The sequence below is a fragment of the Babylonia areolata genome, chromosome 5 (assembly GCF_041734735.1).
Source record: "Babylonia areolata isolate BAREFJ2019XMU chromosome 5, ASM4173473v1, whole genome shotgun sequence".
NCBI classification, from domain to species: domain Eukaryota; kingdom Metazoa; phylum Mollusca; class Gastropoda; order Neogastropoda; family Buccinidae; genus Babylonia; species Babylonia areolata.
The window spans coordinates 26927351-26934850 of record NC_134880.1 but is presented as its reverse complement, the minus strand read 5'-3'; positions in this window follow the sequence as shown (position 1 = coordinate 26934850).

The following is a 7500-nucleotide window of genomic DNA, read 5'->3' as shown; positions in this document are numbered from 1 at the left end:
ATGATGATGATGATGATGATGATGATAATGATGATGACGATGATGATGATGATCAAGAAGAAGAAGAAGAAGAAGACGGAATGAACGAAAGAACGAACGAACGAACGAACGAACGCACGAACGAAAGAGCGAACGAAAAATAATCGACCGCGGAACATGTTGATTTCCAGGTCAGCGCCACGACCACCCAACCACGACTATCAGACTGAAACGACCTGAACTGAAACTGTCGACACTCCACCCCACTCTATCACACTGCGCTAATGGTAAAACAGGCCCTCTTTCAGCTCAACCAGACAGGGACCGACTCGTGAAACGAACGTGGACTTTAGTCACTCTACTTCGTCACACCGACAACTGGTTGAATTAATGACTTTTAAGTAAGGACAAGTTGTTTTTTTCTTTTTCTCCTCTCTCTCTGTCTCTCTCTCTCTCTCTCTCTCTCTGTCTCTGTCTGTCTATCTCTCTCTCTCTCTCTCTCTCTCTCTCTCTGGCTACATTTGGATGGTCAATCTCGACATTGTAATTGTATGATGTGTTCGTATTGATATGATGGGTGTTGATGTTGAGGCATTAATAATTATTTCAGGATTTATATGTATTTTAGTATGTTTTTGTATTGATATGATGTGTGTCGATGTTATATGCGTAAATATGTATTATATGATTTATATGTACTTTGTTTTCTGTGCACTGTCCAAACCTTGGAGACGAACGACTGAAAAGAAAGGCACATTACCCCCCCCCCCCCCCCCCCACCCCCCGCCCCCGGACCCCCACTCCACCCCCCACCCCTGTCACATGTACTATTGACAAAAGTGCCAAAGTGTCGCAAATCTCTTATTAGTTTATGTTGTTTGGATTCTGTTTGTGTGTGTGTGTGTGTGTGTGTGTGTGTGTGTGTGTGTGTGTGTGTGTGTGTGTGTGTGTGTGTGTGTGTGTGTGTGTGTGTGTTTGTTTGTTTGTTGTTGTTTTTCCTTCCTGTTCCGTTTTATCTGTTTTGCGCCATTTTGTTTTGATTAGTACCTACTATGTCACTAGAGCTTTTCAGCTAATGACATTAAACATTTTGAGTGTTCAGTGTTCAGTGTGCTCTCTCCTCTATCAGTATCAGACTGTCAGCTCAGACTATCAGCTCAATCAGACTGAACAACTGGCGAAACAAAAGATTCTGGTCACTCGATCTACTCTCTCCGTCTATTCACGCATGCTGCTGATTTTAGGCTTTGCATAAATTAACTTGAAAATTTGTTGTTGTTGTTTTAATTTCATTATAAGAGGCACTAAAAGTCAAAGTGATAGCACACCCAAATGAAAAAGAAAAAGATTAAAGAGACCCCGCCAAAAAATAAAAAAAATAAAAAAAAAAAACGATGAGACAAATAGAGAGAGAGAGAGGAAGACAAAGGGTGATTACAGATATCCGGAGAGAGAGAGAGTGAGACAGACAGACAGATACAGAGCGACAGATAGAAAGAGAGAGTGAAAGAGCAGCTTATCATGATCGGTAAAAACCAACATATTCAAAAGAAAACGTCCTTCACAGAGAGAAGACAAAAGAAAGCATTCCGGAATTCCAGAAAGAAAAGAAAAGAAAATAACCACGACAGCTAGATTCGACAAGAAGGTTATCGCTATGAACTGCTGACAGGAAGATCTGACGATCTACTTTTATTTCTTCTTTTTTTTCTTCTTTTTTTTTTGTGCTCTTCTTCTGTCAAATCATCCACACCGTTTCAGTGGCATTATTCCCAAATCTCTTCGTTCAAAATCCCCGAAACACAGCCACTTAACCAGCTTTCGCCCACTACCAGTGCTCATGGAATTACTAATGTTAGATTGCCAGGAGGCCACACAGCAGATGAGACTCTGCAACAGTTGCTGCTGAGTTAGTTCAGTGTTGTTCGGCTATGCTGCGTGATTACGCGGATCATCATCTACAAAGGCCGCTGGAGACAACTATAAGTGTGTAGTCTTTAGTCGCTGAACAAGACTTAGTATGGCCGCAATATCCGAACGGTTAAAGCGTTGGACTTTCAATATAACGGTCCCGGTTTCGATTCTCGGTAACGGCGCCTGGTGGGTAAACGGGGGAGATTTTACCGATCTCCCAAGTCAACATATGTGCAGACCTACTCGATCCTGATCTCCCTACGTGTGTATACGCACGCAAAAGATCATATTCGCACGTCAAAGATTATGTAATGCATGTCAGCGTTCGGTGGGGTATGGAAACAAGAACATACACGGCATGCACCCCCCCCCCCTTCCCCCTCCCCCGTCCTCCGCCTTACCGAAATCGGTATATGACTGCCTAAATGGCGGGGGTAGAAACGGCCATATACGTAAAAGCCCAATAGTGTATACGAGTGAACGTGGGTGTCGCAGCCCAAGAGCGAAGAAGAAGGTTCAGTACCAAGCAACTGTAACAGATAGTTTCGTCTCTGCTGCCTGGGTTCGGGAATGGGTGACTGTTTTCTCTCTTCTCTTTGCCTTACTCAGGGTATTCCATTCCCAGTACAGAAATCGTGGATGTTTTTGTTTTTTTTAAAACACTACCAGCCGTGAAAGATGAAGCCTTGCCGGTTGCCTTTGTTGTCTGACTTTGTATCAGTTTGCCTTTGTTGTCTGACTTTGTATCAGTCTGGCGGCGTATCTCACTTCCACTGATGCTACTTCGGGGATTGCGTTCTCAACAGGACGTTGTGGACGTGTCAGATAATCTATGCATAAGATCTCTCTGTTTGATGTAGTGTTGAATTCATAAATTGCTTACGTTACTTACAGGTAGCTTTTTGATATAGAGTATTGGTGGCTCATTTGTACAATTTTATGTCGTTTTTATATACTTTATACCTAATTCTCTTAAATCTTGTGTAGTCTTTAAATAGGTTTTTAATGGTAATTTTCAAACATTCCAAATTCTTCGACGTCCTTGAACAGTCTCCCCATGTAAACCCAAATATCACAAAGATTGATACTTGCAGAGGAATATGAGGTTTGCAGTGTTTATATTACAAAACGGAAATGTGACAGATCGGATACAGACCAGGGACCACAGTGTTATAATTTTGTAGCTGCACATTTAAAACAAAACAAAAACAAAAGGTCGTGTCTCTACATCTGCCAATGATATTTCCTTTTCCTAAATGCCTCCTTTCTGGTCTCTTGTCTTTTGTGGTGACACTATCTAACCTTTTGTGGTGACACTCTCTAACCTTTCTATGCACACCCTTCTTTGTCACTTGTTGCCAGAGATACCTGCAGCTCTATGTCATTCACACTGTATATTAAATGTCTGCACATGTATAACAATGGATTTCTGTATATCTACCTGTGTATGGACAATAAAACGGTCTAGAGCTGGAGTCGTGAGTCTTGGGAGACACTTCCTCCCACGTGAGACGTCCGTGTCCACTTCCGGTAGATCACGTGTCCACCCTTGAAGCATAGGTGAGGTTATTGTTGTGGATATTAACCTCGCCATGCAAAAAAAAACAACAACCCCAAAACAACAAAACAAACAAAAAAAGCCCTCGAATTCCTCTTGGATTTCTACCCATCAGCTGTGAAAGATTGAGTTCTTCTGGCTCGTCTCCGCTGTCTCACCAGCAGGTGTTCTGTTACTTCCACTCAGTCCGGGTTTTTTTCAATTCTCCAGAGGAAGTTGCTGACGTTTCTATAGCCCCGGCAGTTGGCTCTGCTGTCTGAGCACGTGAAAGTCTGGTGGTGTTCCTTACCTTACTTCTGTTGAAGTCGCAGTGGGTATGGGACTCGACTCTAAAAAACGAAGTTGTTGCGGATGTGAGTCAGACCGTCTGACCTCCTCGCCAAACCATGTTATTGATTCGGTGAAATGTGTGGATGGTAGCTTGTATATCAGTTACGTTCTAAAAAGTGGTTTTCAGAGAGAGAGAGAGAGAGAGAGAGAGTGCAGTGGTTTCCAGCGTAACGATTGCAGGCCTACATTTGTAGGATAGTAGTTCCAAGTTCCTGTTCCTCGGTGTTTTTGAGAAAAAAAAAGAAAACGAAAAAAAAGTTGTATACTTTGTTTTCCGTTCTTGTATAGGACAGCCTAGTAATGACACATATGCTAGGCTATACACATCATGATTTGATTTGACTTGATGTATAGGTCGTCGTGTTCTCCAAATATTCGAAAACCTTAACAAAAACGTAGTGGATATCACAGATTTGGTAAGGTGCATTCTCTTTACATGACAAAAAAAATCCCATCTTCCACCAGTACTTCCATGATTTGTTGATGTAAAACTGGCACCACATTTACATCTGTCCATACGACTGTCTCCTTCACACACACACACACACACACACACACACACACACACACACACACACACACACACACACACACACCTGTGTTTGTGAGGGGTGGGGATCGACAGTTTGTTTCTCCACCATAATATTGACCTGCACCTTTGGTAGATGTGAACGTACCACATTATTTTCTGTAAGTCCCATCACATTGAAGGTGCTACCTAGGTAAAACGCAGAACTCAGGGTCTCTCTCTATTTCTCCACACTTCCTGGAGTGCAGGTGCGAACGTTAAACAGAAGACTTCTGAAAAGAAGGAAGGACAGAGAGAGAAAAATAACAAAACAAAACGTTTCACGATTCTTCGAAAAAAAAAGAAGGTAGAACAGAATACTAGTTGACAAACACGAGGTGATGCATACGTGATGAAACGTTTCTGTTTATGGCTCTCCCCATCTTTGATTTCATGGAAAGTTTGGTATGGCTTTCACATGAACACAAAGTGTTAGTAAGTGAGTGATTGAGTGAGTATGTGTGTGTTTGTTTGTTTGTTTGAGTGAGCCATGCGTGTGTGTCTCTGTGTGTGTGTGTGTGTGTGAGAGAGAGAGAGAGAGAGAGAGAGTGTGTGTGTGTGTGTGTGTGTGTGTGTGTGTGCGTGTGTGTGAAATACACAAGTGCTGATATCAAAAATTCGTCTTTCTTTTTTTTTTTTTTTCTTTTTTTTTTGTTAAAGATCGGGACACTTGCCTTGTGTTCTTTTAGACTAACGTAACTGCTTGTCCTTTTTCTATAGCTGTAATTCTTTTCTTTTATACGATGGATTCTGTTGCGATGCAATTTGCTGAGAATAAATGAATATATATAATTGTATATATGTGTGTGTGTATATATGTGCATGTGTGTGTGTTTGTGTGTGTGTGTGTGTGTGTGTGTGTGTGTATCTGTGTGTCAGTGTGCATGTGTGTGCCTGCCTGCGCATTTTCGTGCAAATATTTACCACACATAAATGCACGTATACATGTGAATAGGCACAAAGTAACATGTTTCTGCCTACGTTAATCTTTTTCTTTTCTTTTCTTTTTTTTTCAATTTCATGCTGTGCGCGCACTGATGTTTACACAACCACACACGTAGGTTTAACTCGAGTGCTTTCTCCATGCATATTTCAAAAGGATCGATGCCTGGGTCTTGTCATTTCAAATCCTTCACTTGTGAAGAATAAAATAAAATAAAATAAAAAAGAAAAGAAGAATATGAATAATAGGTCTAAAGACGGCAGGTAAAGTCAGGAAAGAATAGAAAGAAAAAGACAGAAAGAATTATACACGAAGCAAAAAAATAAAAAGGGGGATGAGGAGGGGGGGGGGGGTTGGGAGGAGGGTTGGGGGGCGGGGGGGGGGGGGGGGGCAAGCAGGAAATGCTTGAGGCTTCAGCTCTGCACTTGCCGTGTGGTGGTGGTTTTCACTTCAGTAATTGGAGAGGCCATGAAACTTTGATTCGCCCAGCGTCTCTGAGCTCCTTGTCAGGTGATTACGACGCTGACTTCTTGTCCCGGGTTTCAGCCCTCCACCACACGGCCTCTCGGCTCCCGTCGTTCTGGGGTTGAGAGTTCGTAACTACAGCCAACACTGTAATACTTCTTCCCTGTCGCCTTCTTCCCTCGGAAAAGATGATTATCAGAATCATATGCAATTTACTGTAAGTGTGATTCCTTCCTTGTTTTGGGTTTGTTGCTTACATGGCATTAGTTAGATAGTTTGTATGATGGTTTCTGTTGTGTTTTTCGCATAAATCAGTGTGTGTGTGTGTGTGTGTGTGTGTGTGTGTGTGTGTGTGTGTGTGTGTGTGTGTGTGTGTGTGTGTGTGTGCGCGCGCGCATGCGTGTGAGTGTGTGTGTGTGTGTGTGTGTCTGTCCTTCTGTTTATGTCTGTGTGTCTGTATAACAATTAAACCTTTAAGATGAGCATGCGTTGTAAGCCATTTCCATCACGACAAAACATTATAAATACAAAACGGATGTGTTATAAATCAAAATATGAAATGTGTTGGAGGGCACGTTCACATTGCATGAACAACCCAAATAACCAAACATCATGCCGTCCAAACCCATCAGTTGTCTTTCCCCAGGAAAGCCCAAGCTCTAGCGTCCAGCTTTCTTTTCTTTTCATTTTTGTTCTGATGGCACTGTCTGACCTTTCCGTGCACACCCCTCCTCAGCTCCTGCCTCCAGAGAGCCCTGTATACACGACGACTTCCTCCCACGTGACGCGACCATTTATATATATATATATATATATATATATATATATCCGGTAGGTCACGTGTCAAGAAATACTTGGGTGTGGAGGGAGTGTGTTGGTTGGTCATTTTGCCAAAAGCCAGTTCGTAAAAAAAAAAAAAAATAAAAATAAAAAAGAAAGCCCGAGAGGTTTTAACCATTACCTATCAGCTTGAGAAAACAAAAGTGGTCCATGTTGGCTCTGTCTTCTCTGTCTGGGCAGCGGTAAGTCCTGCGCACTTGTCTGCTACTTATGTTATCACTCTCTGGGCTTTGGGTTCTCAGTACGAAGCTGCTGGATGTTTCTACACTCCCAGACCTTGAAAGATGGACCCCCCACACACGTTGTCTCCACAGGCTGGGCGCTTGTAATACGACTGGTAGTGTTTCTTTGTTCTGCTGAAGTCGCTGCTGGTTTTCCATAAGAACGAATTGCGGAAGTATATAAGACAATCTGTGAAGAACGTCTCCAAACTATTTAACTATTGGTGTTCTCCAAACTATTTAACTGTGGGTGTAAGTTCAAGGAAGACAGAACTTGGTTGCTTACAAAAGACTTGCAGACACGATAATGGTAAATCAATGTTGCTCTTTCGTGCAGTTGAAATTTGTGTTGGTTGAATTATTACCCATTTACTTGCAGTTCCTTGCATAACAAGATTTTTTTGGATAACAACAGGGATGCTTGAAACCACTGGCCTTCAAATACAACACATATTTCGTGGACCATATCTAGCAGTTATAACCCTGTGCATAAAAAAATGAAATGCAGCATGAACACAATCTTTTGGTTATCACAAGTGTGTGAATTTTCTTCTTTTTTTTTCATTTATGAAATGTAGTATACAAGCAATAAAGTACGGGACATGTTTTATCTATTCTATTCGCTTTGTATTTTGTCTGAAACAAGAAATCAGAACTTCTGATCATAGCAAGGTTCTGTTAG